This window comes from Suricata suricatta, chromosome 8, assembly GCF_006229205.1.
Source record: "Suricata suricatta isolate VVHF042 chromosome 8, meerkat_22Aug2017_6uvM2_HiC, whole genome shotgun sequence".
Lineage (NCBI taxonomy): Eukaryota > Metazoa > Chordata > Mammalia > Carnivora > Herpestidae > Suricata > Suricata suricatta.
In genome coordinates, this window is record NC_043707.1 from 49,590,327 (window position 1) to 49,605,514 (window position 15,188).

At 42.9% G+C, this 15,188-nt stretch overlaps 1 long non-coding RNA gene across 1 annotated transcript; it reads left to right on the forward strand.

The window, feature by feature from the left end:
- The first annotated feature begins 1,493 nt into the window (after positions 1-1,493).
- Positions 1,494-10,896, forward strand: LOC115300413. Its single transcript, XR_003912636.1, has 2 exons — positions 1,494-1,778; positions 10,685-10,896. It is a non-coding gene; the product is annotated as an uncharacterized LOC115300413 (long non-coding RNA).
- Positions 10,897-15,188: the final 4,292 nt, after the last annotated feature.

A 15,188-nucleotide genomic window follows, 5' to 3' on the forward strand; every position in this document is an offset into this window, starting at 1 on the left:
TAATTGAAGGCTCATATCTTCTGCATCTGTGTCCTGGATGCACTGCATTCAGTCTGTTAACAAGTATTTATTGAGACCCAACTAGATGGCAATTTATTGATTAGTCAACTGTACAATCATTAGTACAATGGATACTGATGTACTGCACCCTGTACTAGATAGCAGAGCTACACAAATGAAGCTGGCAGATACAGACCCTGTCCTCACAAAGCTTACAGAGTACTGGGGTAGATAGATATTAAATAAGAAATAAGAACTTGTAAGTGCACTTGTACAGGAGATAAATAAGTATTCTGACATTTTGGCATCAGACCTCAGTTTGTGCCTTTAAGTAGCTCTTTGACCCCTGATAAGTAATTTTTAATCACAGTGAGCCTTAGTTTCTTCATCTGCAAAATGAAGACCATTCACTTATGCAATACATGTTTATTGAACAGTTCTAGAATTACTTTAGCTAGAGTGACAAGAGAAGGCCTTGTGGGAGACGGTGTCTCAGCAGACCTGACTGAAGTGAAGGCATCAGCGGTGTGGAGGTTGGCAGTAGGAGGAAGTGTTTCAGAAGAAAGAAATGGGCTTGCAAAGGCCATGAGGTGGGAATGAGCACAACCCTGTCCTCCACTACTCACAGGTAGAGTACGATGAATTGCTGATACAAGAGTGACTTATTATTGTTTTGTCCTCAACATTTTTAGGTATGGTTATTATTCTGAATTGCAATTCCTACTTCAGTGAGCTTCCTTTATAACTATGGAGGAAACACATAGAATCTTTTAGAGAATATACAATGATGGTTAACGAAGTGCCAAGTGGTGAGCTGGCACTCAGAATGTGCTGTGGAAGGTTGGAGGTGGGAAGGTCAGCGTAGGAAGGGATAGGTACATCCTCTTTGTCATGGGGGTTAAATGCGCCAAATGGTGACTGTGATCTGAGCTACTCGTGTCCCAACTGGTGGAAACCACAGGTGCTGCAATTCAACCTGCAGCTCCACCTACCTCTGAAGTGGAAAGGCTATGTTGTTGCAACGGTTTGATCTCCCTGTGGAGCCACTGGCCTTGGGAAGAGCCCTTGTGGGGTGTGGGGAAGCAGAGACTGGATCCAGAGAGAAATATGAGGGAGAAAGAGAAGAATTGAGGGGCCAAAGAAGTAGCCCCAAATAAATAGGAGCTGGTTTAATTGGTTAGACCCTCGCCTGATCTTTAGAACCCAAGCTCTTCCCTGCCTCCTGCCTTCCCCAAACTCTCAGGCTGTAGATAAATGGTTCACGGACCTGGCTGTTTAGTTCTTGGCTTCATTTCAACTCCAAGATTGGATTTTTTTTTGCTGTAATCTATGTTGGAGACCATATGGGCATTACAAACATAATGCCCTTGCCCATAAACCAATAAATACAAAAGAAAACAAATCAGCTCAAAATAATGTTCTGTCTGTCTCTTGCAGGCTGAGCCCTGGTGACAACAGCTGCAGAGGAGGTGAGGAGCCCCCACGCTGTTGCCTGACTAGCCATCCCCAAGCTTCTCACCCAGTGGCGTCCTTTAATTACACTGGCACTTCTTTTGAAGGGATATCTGCCACCCAAAGTGGCCTTCTCACTTCTGGAAGGAGGCCAGAAAGCTTCAGTCTTTGCTGCCATGTTAGGGACTTGAGTTTATCTCAGGAGTGTTTTGGAGAGCGGCTTTTCCAGCAGCATGTGGCTCAATTGCCTGGGGAGGAAGTAGCAGACCCTTCCCATCTTCAGCAAAACTGAGGTCTTTGTTGTGGATTCAGTGGCCTCGTCTTGGGTGAGTGTCGTGGTGCAGGGAAGGCGGGGGGGGGGCGGGGACAGGCTTAGGTTTAATGAGTAGACTGTTCACAGTAGAGAAAATGTCAATTCACAAATGAGCCAAGGTAGGAAGGAAACTTCCTGACATAAATTAGACATAAAAGCAGACAATTCAGGGAAGAGTGGAATCAGCTTTCTGCGAAACTCTAATTGGAGAACTGTTTATTTATTGATGTTATTGCCTGGATGGATTCAAAGAGATGAACAAAATGACTTCTAAATTAACCCACACATACTTGTTGAGCACCTACTGTTTACCAAGTATTCTTCATCCTAAGTCTCTTTTTCTTAGAGTGGTGCTGTTCCTCTAGAGCATGATCAGCAAACTATGGCTGTTGGATCAAATCCAGCCACGTGTTTTGTTAATAAAGTTTTATTGGAACACAATCATGTCCATTCATTTAGCTATTGTTTGTGCCTGTTTTCTCATGGAACTGGCAGAGTTGAGTAACATACAGAGACTGCCTGGCCTGCAGAGCTGAAAATACTTACGATTTTGCCTTTTACCGAAAAATTGGCCATCTTTGCTCTTAAGTTTTGTGTTCTGAAAAAGAATTTCACAGTGAGGTGGTAGCTGGGGAGAGGTGGGAAGGAATGGAGAGGGAAGTAATAGGTGCTGGAGGGACCTTGGTGTAGTAGTTCAGCACAAAAGCCCTGGAATTGAGCAGACCTGAGTTCAAATCCCAGCTCTATCAGTTAGCTGTGAGTATGGGGCATGAATCTCAGATGCCACAACTGTGAAATGGCTGACAATTGTACTTATCTCCCAGGATGGTCATGAAGATTGGAGTGATTAATGTAAGCACTGCCAAATGCCCAGAGACAGAAGTTGTTCACTTTATTACTTATCCTACGTTCCAGGCAGTAGGCTAAACACACCGTGTATGTTGGTTAATCCTTGCACCTTTCCTCTGATGTAGGTATTTTTATTTCTACTTTACAGGGAGTGATCTGTACACAGTATGTTGCTTTGGGTCACAAGACTCATGGGTGGCAAAATAGTCAGTGGGAACCTAGATCCTGTGGATCCCACAGGGGCAACATGGTGAAGAAGCTGGGGCCCCAGTAGAGGCTAGGGAGAGCCAAGCCACCCTTCAGCTTTTGCCAGCATCAGTCCCAGCTCTGGGAGGAAACTGTGAAGACATTTCCCTGCATATTGGTGCAGAGGTGCCTCTCAGAGGGCGAGGGCAGAGTGCACCCCCCAGCCTGTGGAGGAAATAGGCCTCTGGGTAATTTCATTTTGAAAAATGGAGCATCCACGCCAGAGTCCTGGGAACCTTTGTTTCAGAGAGTTGACAAGTTCTGCTTTGGATATGGGATGGAATTGCATGGTTTCCTCCATTTCTTGTTGCCCTTACCTTTAATTTCCACCCACAGCCTCTTCATGTCATCCTGGGACTGGATAGGAAGTACCCGGGTTGGGACGGGTAGGTTAGAGCTGAGAAGAGGATGGTGTCTAACAGTCACAATGGATTAAGAGCCAGGAACAGGAGGATGGTGATGCTATCAGATGGTGTCTGGAGGCTAAATCATACATATTTTAAGACAAACTCCAGAAGCTTTATTCAGTTACCTGGGTCTATTGATGTCTCTTCGACTGGGTCAATATATCTTCCTGGAGAATTCAGAGGAGAAAAATCTATGTGAGGCCAGCTCTGTAGGGAGAACGTGTTGATGCCAGAGTGACAGCTCCGTGATGAGAGTATTAAGTAAGCACTCATGAACTGATTGATGTCTCTGCCGTCCCTCTGGCTGGATCTTGCCCCTACCCTCTGGACAGGGCAAGTGTTATGGATGGAGAGTAAGCCGGAGGCTGTCATACATTCACACACATAAAAGGAACAAGCATTTATTGAACTCCTATGGTGTGCCAGGCTGCACGGTGGACACTAGAGTTCCAAGACGAATGGGCCATGACGACTGTCCTCCAGGGACAAGCTCTGGGTTTGCTTTGCTTATGGAGTGGGCTCTGAGAGAGACCCCAGCTGCCGTGGGCACTGGCAGAGCAGAGGTGTGGAGCTCGCTTCTTCGCCAGATGCCTCGATGATGCTTTGTGGGAGGATGATAGAGACGGGTTGCTTCTCAAGACCAGTCCCCCACCCATTCCTGGGGCACACACAGGGACGTACCTGACCCCTGGAGTCACCTGGGTTGGTTAGGCCCACGTTATTTTCTTGTCTCTTTGTTCCTCATCTCCTGTGTTTCCTTTTTGTTTCTTTTTGTTTGTTTGTTTTGCATCCACAAGTGGGAGGGCTTCATTAAGCTAATTAAAAAGGCACTAGGGAGAAAGCATGACAGAAAACCACTCTGGTTTTCCTGAGTGACACAGAGGGAACATCATCTCTGCTTTCCTTTCCCACAGTCTGAGCTGCTCTGGTCCTGTGACTCTGAAGTAGAGGTTGGGGGTGTTAGGAGAGGCAGCAGCAAGGAGACGGAGAGGGCAAGATGGAGACCTTCTCAAGTGCTGAGCTAAAGGTCAGGCTGCCCAGCCCTTCGGCAGTCTCCACATCCCTGCTCATCTTCCTCCTCATTCTTCCAATCACATCATATTCTAGCAAACTACAAAACTTACAGTCTCAATTGCTGGTGTGTGCTGGGAGAAGCGTGCTCATAGAGAGCTGTTGCTTCAGGACCTTTCTAAAAGAGAGTGGCACATATTCCCTGATCAATATGGGGTGCACCTAGGCATTGGCATAGGTCTTTCTCCTATCTAATTCAAATCCTTTTTGTTGTTGCCCAAAGCCATAGATCTCTTGGAAGGGAAGAATGGAACAGATACTTGGCATAATGATAATTGATGTTACTTGGAAACAACTCAGCAGGGCTTCTCCAGCCTGAGAATTTGCTCCATGCCTGATATGACATAGACTTGGTTTCCCGGAAGTTCATGGCTTATTCTGCAACCCCATATAAATGCAGAACTTCTGTCTTGGATCCTGTGGAGGGAGGGAAAGTTGAGCTCAGGGCTGACATGGATGCTGTGTCCTGCCTCTTGGTGGCTGAGGACACTCATGTATTCTCTTTCTCTCCAGCCTGAGGCTCCTCTTGGGAGAGAATGACCATTTCTTGACTTCCAATATTTCCCTTCCACCTGCCCTTTAGGTACTAACTATCCAGTATATGGGTCTTGAGGGGGCCTCTCCACCCAGGTAGGAGTCCACACCATCTCCAGGCCTATGCAAGCCAGACTTCCAGAGAAGAACTGCTCCCAGCAAGACAGACTGATTAGTTAATGTCTGACACATCCAAAGCTCAAAACCCTCAGCCTTTCTTGGTGGTCTCTTGACAGAGAGAGAGAGAGAGAGAGAGAGAGAGAGAGAGAGAGAGAGAGAGAGAAACAGATCCAAACTATAAATTGCTTTGTGCTCTTTTTTAAAAAGTTTATTTATTTATTTTGGAGAGAATGTACATGAGCATGCACATAGAAGTGGGGAGGGGCAGAGAGAGAAGGAGAAAGAGAATCCCAAGCAGACTCTGTGCTGTCAGCACAGAGCCCAGCTTGGGGCTTGAACTCCTGAATTGTGAAATAATGACCTGAACCAAAATCAAGTATCTGAGGCTCAACCGACTGAGCCATCCAGGCGCCCCAAAGCCTTTCTTTATGCTCATTAAAGCAAAGTACTCAGACATTGGGCACTACACTGTAATTCTTTTTCAATACTTTATTATGGAAAAATTTAAACATACTTTAAAATGGAAAGAATTTTATAGTGAACACCTATATATTGATTACTCAGGTTCTGTCATTAGTACTGTACTATACTTATCCCATCCATCATCAGTTCCTCAGTTCTTCTAACCATCCATAAAACCTCATCAGCTTCCACCCCAGACCCCAGACCAAAATAATCAGAGGCTCTAGATATGGTCCCAACCATCTGCATTGTAACAAACCTGATGATTCTGATGCTTGCTCAAATTTAAGAACCACTCAAACTTTTTGATGCATTTCAAAATAAATAGGAAATAATGGTACATTTCCCATTAAATATTTTATTCAATAAATATTTATTGAGCACTTACCAGATGCAAGGCACTATTCTTAATGCCAGGAAAATAGTCTTTTACAGACGATAGATTCAAGGTAACTGTCATTAAGTTGAGAGAGACAGAAAGAGAGAAAGGGGCACATGGCTGGCTCAGTTGGGTTGTGAGTTCAAACCCTACATTGGGCATGGAGTCTACTTAAAAATAAATAATTAAATATTTAAAAAAATTCAAACCAAGAAACAGTTTTTGACAGAAGGAGAAAGGGAAGAAGGAAGGGAGGGAAGGGGAGAGAGGCCTGTGAGCGGGAAGGTACCTAAGCAAAGCAGAGTTGAAAACTTTTCATGTGATTATTGGTGCATGTAACTGACTAGCAACTGGCTAGAAGCAAATAGAACAGAAGCCTGTTATGTCTTTGAGGGACTTGTACTATTAAGGGATTTCACAGTGTTTGCCCAGTAGGATATAGGAATTTGTTGCAGATGAGGAACTGCTGTGCGTCTTTTATTCTTCTTCCTTTTCACTGGGAATGATGACTACAGTTACATTCTCCTTATTCTATCACTGTGTATGGCACTGAGGCTGCTCTCCAGGGTACTGAAGCCAGAGCCCATCAGTCTCGGTCAAAGACTGACCCAACACAAAGCATCCTTAACTACTGGGTAGACCTTTGGGGCTGCCAGGCAAAATTTTGGAAATGACCTTTTTGGGCTTTCCAAAAAAGAGAAATGGCTCTCCATGTTTCATCAACACAAATAAGGAAAAGGAAAGAGAGAGGGAATGAGAGAGGGAGAGCCCCAAATTGAGTTTCATGGTGCTTATTTGTTGCTTCACACTGAGTCAAGCAGATAATTAGACTTGAGTAAACAGAATTATCTGAGTCAGCAAGTAGTGTTCCTGTAAACTTAAAGGGTTTAGGTAAATTGGTTTTGGTGTGTAACTGACACTTTGTGACATTTTAGAACAGTGATTTTTAAAGTGTGGTCTCTGAATTAACAGTGTCAAACAGCACCCTGGAACCAGTTATAAATGAAAATTCTCAGCCCCCACCCTAGACCAATTGAATCAGAAACTCCAGAAGTGGGCCCCAAATCTGGATTTTAAACCCTCCAGGTAATTTTGGTGCTTGCTAAAATTTCAGAACCTATGCATCTAGCAAAATGGTTCTCAATGTTGGCTACACATTAGAATCACCTGGAGCTTTGTAAAATCTGAGGCCAGGTCCAGCCCCCACCTCCAAAATGGAATTCAAGTTTGTGGGAATGATGTTCAGGCTGAGTTGTGTTTTAAAATTTCCACAGGTGATTCTAATCTATAACCAGTGTTGAATCACTGCCTTAAAGATTTCGAGAACAGATAGAAATATACACTGAGTCAATTGGGAGTGGCAACTCCCAACATTATGGCTTCTAGCTATTATCCTTGGGCTTCTGAGCCCTGAAGCCTTCCTGGGGTTCCTTGAAGACAGAGTAGGTCATCATAGCCACACAAAGACTAGGTCATCATAGCCACACTGAGAAGTAAGAGGATACTGAGAACATTCACATAAAATTGACATAAGTGAGTGGAGTTTTGCCACCATTGATTATAAGGCCCAATTTGTGGCATTGTGACACCATCATATTACAGCTCTTTGATGAGGTCATCACTTTTTGATTAGTCTCTGTTCTCACCGACCTCCCCCCACCTTGATTCCCTGATTCTGGATGGACAAGGAGGCACAGTCTTGTGGAGTCAAAGCCATGAAAACAAAAGATGTAGAAACTTCTCTAAGACATCTTAAGGAATGGGAATGGGGAGCTCTCAATCCATTACCTCTCTACATTTATTACAGATATGAGGACTGTGGGACAGGCTGAAAAGAAAAAAAGATAATGTACAGCTGTGGTTTGTAAACTGTAAAGTATTAGAGAAATTTAAGGCAGGATTATAATGTTTTTCTTCTTAAATTAATTATTATACAGGTGGGCATCATTGCAGTGAGGTCTGATTCTAGAGGGATCTAAATGCTGTACACTGAATGAAACATCTTAGCAGCACTGCTGCTAAATTAGAATTTTGGGGAAATGTGGACTCAGTTGAGGGTTTAATATGTGAGACCGCCAGAGCTTCATCTCCTAGTTCCTTGTCTGGGTTTTATAAAATGACTCAGATCTGAAGTCCTGTAAGATCCTATCAGATTGCATCTGTTTTTAGGGATACCATAAGATGGTACTTTAGAAGGAATTAGGACAGGTTGGGGCCGTTTTGGGGGCAATACAGCTAAAATGCCTTTCATCTGTCTCATTTGTTTTTCCCTTAAGTCTCAGAGACACTTTTAATCAATGTTTTAGGAACTCTATGTCACTTAAAGAAGTTAAGATTTCAATCATAGCAGGGGCGATGTTGGAAAAAATTTTAAATAAATTCACTTCATTTCACTTTGAACAGATGCCAAAATGTATCTCTTTATTCTAGAGCAAAGCTATTTGAGAGACATTGAAAACTCCCTTCCAAAGTTACTTCTAGAGACTCCATGCTATTTCCCTGCATTATTTACCATGAAGAGCACCCAAAATAGCATTAGCCTGGCAAATATAGGGCATGGGGAGGGAGCTGGGGTTGGGGAGGTAATTACCCAACCCATTATGGAAGCTGTGCTTGAGTTAGAAAGGGAAGCTGAGCTCCTTCTTCAGGCATCATTCAAATTGGAAGAGATTTCAGATCATTTAATGTTGTAGGCTTTGAACCACTCTAAGAGAGGTTAGATGTTAGTTTGGCAGTATAATAATTTTCCCTCCACTACTAAAAAATGCAATGGAGAGAGAAGGTGATAGAGGCAGTGTAGCTCACATACAAGGTTGGTTCTTGGCATCATTGTGAGAAAATTTTTTTGTCCCTGCCATCAGTGTCCTTATTCCATGCTTTTTTGTCCTTTTTTGTATCCTCTATCCTAGAGCCAGGACTAGGGTGAGGCAAACATGGTACCTAAGGTAACAACTTTAAGGACGAATTCACTCTCATGTTTGTTTAAGTACCAGTTCTGCACCTGCATGAAGCTGAAAATGATTTGCTTCCTTATATTTTGAACTCTGGGCAGCAGGCTTGTTTCACCCTAGTCCAGGCACTGATTTACTCCCATAAAAATACCCAGCATTTACATACTAGTGTCCATATATTTCTCCCCTATCTTATTACCAGGAAAATCATTGATAAGCTAATTTATGCCAGAGTGTTGGAAGCTTACTGAACTACTACTCCCAGGAATATGTGTATATCCAAAGAAGATTTCTGGAAAGGCAGTATTTGACCATTTCAGTCTTCATCTACATCCAAAAAACTTGAAATCAAAATATTGAAGTGATATTTGAACTCCCATATCAATATAGCACTGTTGACAATAATCACAGATGAATTGATAAAGAAAACATGGTATACACATACAATGGAATATTATTTAGCCTAAAAAAATAAGAAAAAAACCTGCCATTTATGACAATGTGGATGGGAGATACTATGTTAAGTGAAATAAGCCATAACAGAAGGACAAACGCTACATGATTCCACTCATTCAAGGAATTTTAGTCAAATTCATAGACACAGAGACTGGAATGGTGCTTGCCAGGGAATGGAAGGAGGGGAAAATGGAAGGTATTAAGTAGAGATACCAAAGTTCAGTTACTCAAGATTAGTAAGTTCTAAAAATATATTGTACAATCTCTATGGTTCATAATGCTTATTATATACTTCAAAGTTTGCTAAGGGGGTATATCTTATAACAAATGTTCTTTTCCAAAATAAATAAAGGGCCAGAGGAAACTTTTGAAGGTGATGGAAATGTTTATGGCATACGTTGTGGTGATGGTTTCATGGGTATATGCTAATCTCCAAACTCATCCAGTTGTACATATTAAGTATATACAGCTTATTGTATGTCAACCATACCTCAATAAAATGTTTTTTTAAGCAAAGAGCATATTATATGGCACAAAAAGAGATTCCATTGACTAAAGGGAAGAATTCGTGGAGAAAATGAAAAATAAAGTTGGAAAGAAATGTTGGGGTCAAATTAGAAAGGGCTCTGAATAAAGGCTTTGAATGCCATTGTAAGAAATATGGACTTCAGGTCACAAACTCGGTTGAGACTGCTTCATTTGAGGAACATGGGAAATGTCTCATTCAACTATAATATCGTTTCCTTAAGCCCAGTAGAGTTTCATTTGAGTTTCCCATTGGAGATGAACACATTTGGAGTAACAGGTCCTGAAGGTTGGGCAGCCCCTGAATATAAGCATTTATTCATAATTTTGTGTAAACTAGTTTAGTTTAGATTTAGTTTTAGTGAACACTAAACTAGTAACCTAGTTTAGTGCCATCTAGTCTAAATTAGTAACCCAATTTAATGTAACCTAGTAACCTAGTATAAACTAGTAACCTAGTTTAGGGTAACCTAGTAACCTAGCACAAACTGGTAACCTAATTTAGAATAACCTAGTAATCTAGCACAAACTAATAACCTAGTTTAGGGTAACCTAGCATAAACTAGTAACCTAGTTCAGGGTAGCCTAGTAACTGACCACCACCTAGTAACATAGTGTAAACTAGAAACCTGGTGTAGCATAAGCTAGGAAACTAGTGTAAAGTAGTTCATAATGTAATGATTAGTAAGGACTCATGAAAATCAGGCAATTCAGACTATATTTATAAAAAGAGGCACTGTCCATGGAGAGTAGACTTTAAGAGCATTCTTCAGTATGATACTTGGGGCAACAGATTATGGCCAAGAAAATGGTAATACCACAGGAGGCAGCCATGGGATAATATATGTCAATGATTATAACTAATTTATAATTCAAAAATCAATTTCACCTCCATTATTTCATTTTATCCTCACAACAGCTCCAAGAGGGAGATGAGACAGAGGAACTTCTATCAAGAAACACACTGAACACCTCAGGCTTTCATGCCCCAAAGGTCACCAGGCCTCTGCCAGGATCCAAGCATTCTTTTTGCCACCCCACAAAGCTCATCTATTTTACACTCTTGCCAAAGGCCAGTCCTTTAGGGATTTAAAACTTTGGTCCTTCTATTAAATGCTATTATGTATCTGAGACTGTGACCCTTGAAGCCATGAACATTGACAGATCTGTGAGTAACAAAATCAAGGCAGCTCAGCTTGTCCGCTTGTCCTAGTCTTGACCTTCCATCTTTGAACTTCTATTTATGTTCTATTTGTCAGTGGATTTCAGGAACAAATGGAGTGGAGAGAAGGAGTATGGAGCATTAGTATTGTATTGAAACCATGGAATATTTACTATGACAATTATTGCTTAGACATGTTGCTGGCACTTGCAGAGAGAGGACTCTGAGCCAAGCCATTGCAAGTCTGTATTGTGCAGTTATTAATGCTGCATGCCTGATCAGTTCATTACCCTCAAACCTTGGGCAACTAATTTCCTATTGAGTTTCCACTTTACTCTTCTCCCCACAGAGACTCTTGCTTCCTGAGCCTGGAGCCTGGAACTGGAAACAGATGCTTGAGGACCTCACTACTCCCCCAAGAGAAGTCTGGTAGCTTAGAGTTGGTGTGGCAGAAAGAAGGCACTTTGTTAGATTCATCTTTGCACTCTGGGAGGAAGAAGGGGAGTGATCTGCCAAAATAGAGAGAAGCAATAACTCATGTATACAGAGTGTAATGATGCAGTTGACAGAGCACTTGCACCCTGTTATCTCACCAAGTCTTCAGGACAACCCGAGGGGGCAAACGGGGCAGACAGCAGCGTGTGGAAAGTGAGGCTGAGGGAAACAAGGTGCCTCTCCTGAAGTTCCCCGGCTGGAGAAGGTTGAGGCTCGTACCTGAACCAGGGGGACCTGAGGCCAGATCCAGAGTGTTTTAGCTACAACATCCTGCTTTCTAGGAAGTGGAAATTCTCCATACTCAGAGATCACTCTTGTACAGCTTCAATTCCCATGACCATTTCTACTTGAAACATTGGTGGGGTGTACCTTTAGTTCTAAGCTTGAAGCGTCACCATCTTCAGAAACTCCTCTTCACCTTGACCTCTCAGCTTGGATCGGCACTATTCCACTCGGCTCTCATTTACCCTTTACCGAAATGATAGCATTTACTACTTCTTAAATTTACTTATCACTTGTTTGCTTGATCTCATATGTGACCTTCTCTGGATCTGGGTCATATTCATTGGCTTTCCAGGTGCCTAGAATGTAGTTGATGGGCAATTTAACCTAAACTGAATGTTGTGGTCTGAGTCCTTTGTCCTAGAATGGAGTTAGTTCCTCTTTCTCTCTTGACATTTTCAGATCTCCTACTGTTTACTCTTAGACTTGTTTTTAAATTAAAAAAATGTTTATGTGTTTTTGAAAGAGAGAGAGAAATAGAGCATGAGTGGGTGAGGGGCAGAAATAGAGGGAGACACAGAATCCCAGGCAGACTCCGGGCTCTGAGCGGCCATCACAGAGCCCAACATGGGGCCCAAACCCATGAACAGTGGGATCATGACCTAAGCTGAAGTTGGACGTTTAACTGACTGAGCCACCCAGGCACCCCTCCTACTCCCTAAGAAAAGGATCTTATGTTCTCACTGACTCTGAGGTATGAGTGATTAAGAGGCTGATGTGGAATCCTTCCTAGTAGTAGTGTCTCCATATTAACAATCAACTGGCATTGTCATTGTAGAATTTTCAGCATGGGAAACACTGATGGCATTGTTTGGTTGTTGTTGTGGTGGTGGTGGTGGGGGTGGCCTGTGTTGAGAGAAGGCTGATGTTCTCCAATGAACCACTGCAGTGCAAAGTGGCCGGGTAAAGAGAGAGTGGTCTGTCTCCAAGACCACTGGTCTCTTATCTATGAAAGCACATGAGTGCATCTATCCAAACATGATGTGTGGTATGTGTGAGTGTGTGCATGCATCTGTATAAGAATAAGAGCTAGAATAAGAGAAAAAGAGAAGATGAAATATATACTGTCTATTTCTCCCCATAGACAAAGCCAGCAAAGGAAGGTCCAGAGAGAGAAGACTAATGTAGTTGGAGCTGGTCACCTTCTTTCCACCTCCCCATCCTCTGTCTCTTCTTCGTGACTGTCAGGAATTTAACAATGCCTAAATCTGATCACCATCAGGCTTCTGGATGGGTTTAGTAAACACCCACAGAATAGAGGGCTACATGCTCACAGAGCAGGCTTGAGGATGGTACTGAGAAAGAATCAAGGGCAGAGAACACAGCATGCCATTCATCCACTCTCCAAAACACTATGAAATTTTAATGCCCACAAATGTGTGCTCGGGTCACTCAGTATCCTGTCCTTCTGGGAGCACAATTTCCAAATCACAGACACATGTCTTCATCATTGGTTCAACAATCGCTTAATGTGTGCCTCCGAATGTACTGGGTGGGGTGCTACTTAGGGTAGATGGTGTCAACCCTCCCTGCCCCAGGAGCTCATCTGCACATCCATTCCTGATGCTTTTCTCAGCTTTGCTGAAGTTTTAAGCTCCTGGAGGCAGGATCTAGATTCTCATCATCTCTGCCTCTTTAAATATCTTGTGCAATACTTTGCCCATAAGTTCTATACACATATTTCTTGAACAGATAAGAAGGTAAATTAATAAAGGAAGTGCAAGATAGGACTTCTCCCTTTAACGAGTTGACAGTGTATTATGGGAGAAAATACTCAAATAAAGGACTTCCAAGACCCCTTCCAATTTTGTGATTCTGTTTTTATGAAATATTTGCAGTATAATGCAGAGTGTAACACATTCCTTATTATCACAGAGGAGAAGAAACTCAAGTTTGATTCAACCAGTTATTCAGCATCTGCTTAGTATTTCAGGCACTTCTGGGGCACCTGGGTGGCTCAGTCAGTTAAGCGTCTGACTCTTGGTTTCGGCTCAGGTCGTGATCTCACAGTTTCGTGAGTTCGAGCCTCATGTTGTTGTCTGTGCTAGTGGTGCGGAGCCTGCTTGGGACTCTCTCTTCTCCGCCTCTCCCACTCACACTGTCTCTCTCTCTCAAATAAAATAAAATAAAATTTAAAAAAACATTAAAGAAAAAGTATTTCAGGCACTTTTGATGTACTGCCTCACTTCACCTTGACAACATTCTTATTCAGAATACAATATAGCTTAATAATAATAGTAGATATTATATATCAAGACTTGCTCTGTGCCAGGCAATATGCTAAACTCCGTGTATGAATGATCTTATTTAATCCCCCCCAACAAGTCTGTAATGAGGATATTATTTTTCTATTTTAGTGATGAGGAAACTGAGGCCAATGGGAAATAAGCAATATGTCCAAGAGACATGGTGTCAGTTACTGGCTGCCTTGGGGCTTGAATCCTGTCTGTTTGACATCGACATCTGGACTTTTCATCACTTTGGCTGGGAGGCATAAGGGCTCTGGGGACACATCCTGTGTTTGATTCCTGGCCCATCACATTGTCACTGTGTGGTCGTGGGAACCTCACCTTTCTGCACTATAATTCCCTTACTTGTAAGGCAGGAATAGCACCCAATACCTCCAATGATTGTTGTCAGCATTCAAGGGAGTAATATATGTCCATGTCCTTCACACAGTGGGTGTCGATGCATGTTAGTCTTCTTGTTTTTAAAGATAAGTTAACTTAAAAAATGGACCGGCAAGATATTTCTCCTTCAAACCTGCCCTGTTGAATCACCCTTCCCTGCCCCTAGCCAGATTCTATAGTTTTTCCAGTCACTTTCAGATATTAGAAGTTTTATTTTGAGGTATTAAAAAGGCCAGGTGGATCTAAATCAATACTTTCATTTCATATCCAATTTAAGCTTTTCTCTTTCTTCCCAGCTCAGGACCTCCCTGTGCTCATTAGCTAGCTGTAGGGTGAGGGTGGGTGTTTATTTCTTTAAGCTACCCGTTCCATCCCATCTCACCTACTGGCCTTGCCTGGGGCTTCTCCAGGGCTGGGTGAGTGGAGGAGTACAGAGAAGGACACACCGACCTTGGCTGGTGCTGCTGTAATTTGGTAGCAAGGTCCTCAGTGTGCTGTTTGGGTGCCCAAATGCTGGCTCTCTCCCTCTTGGGGTGCATTTTTGAGGCCTTTAGAGGTTTTCCCCATTGTCCTCCAACAACTAGAGTCTCTGGATGACCTCCAACGACTCCCACTAAGCTCCTTCTCCAGCGTCATCCCCCAGCCCATTCTCTGGGGTCACTTCACCCAGCAGGAAGTCCTCTAGGGTGGGTCCCCCTCAGGACAGCCCTAGTCCAGCTCCTGATGTGACACCCACTTCTCCCAGAGAAAGCTCCATCAGATGCAGGATGCTCAGGCTCTCTACACACAGTTAGTCTGCTCCTGATCTTTCGACTTTGTCAGGTGAGGATCAGGTGCCAGTCTCCGGGCTCACG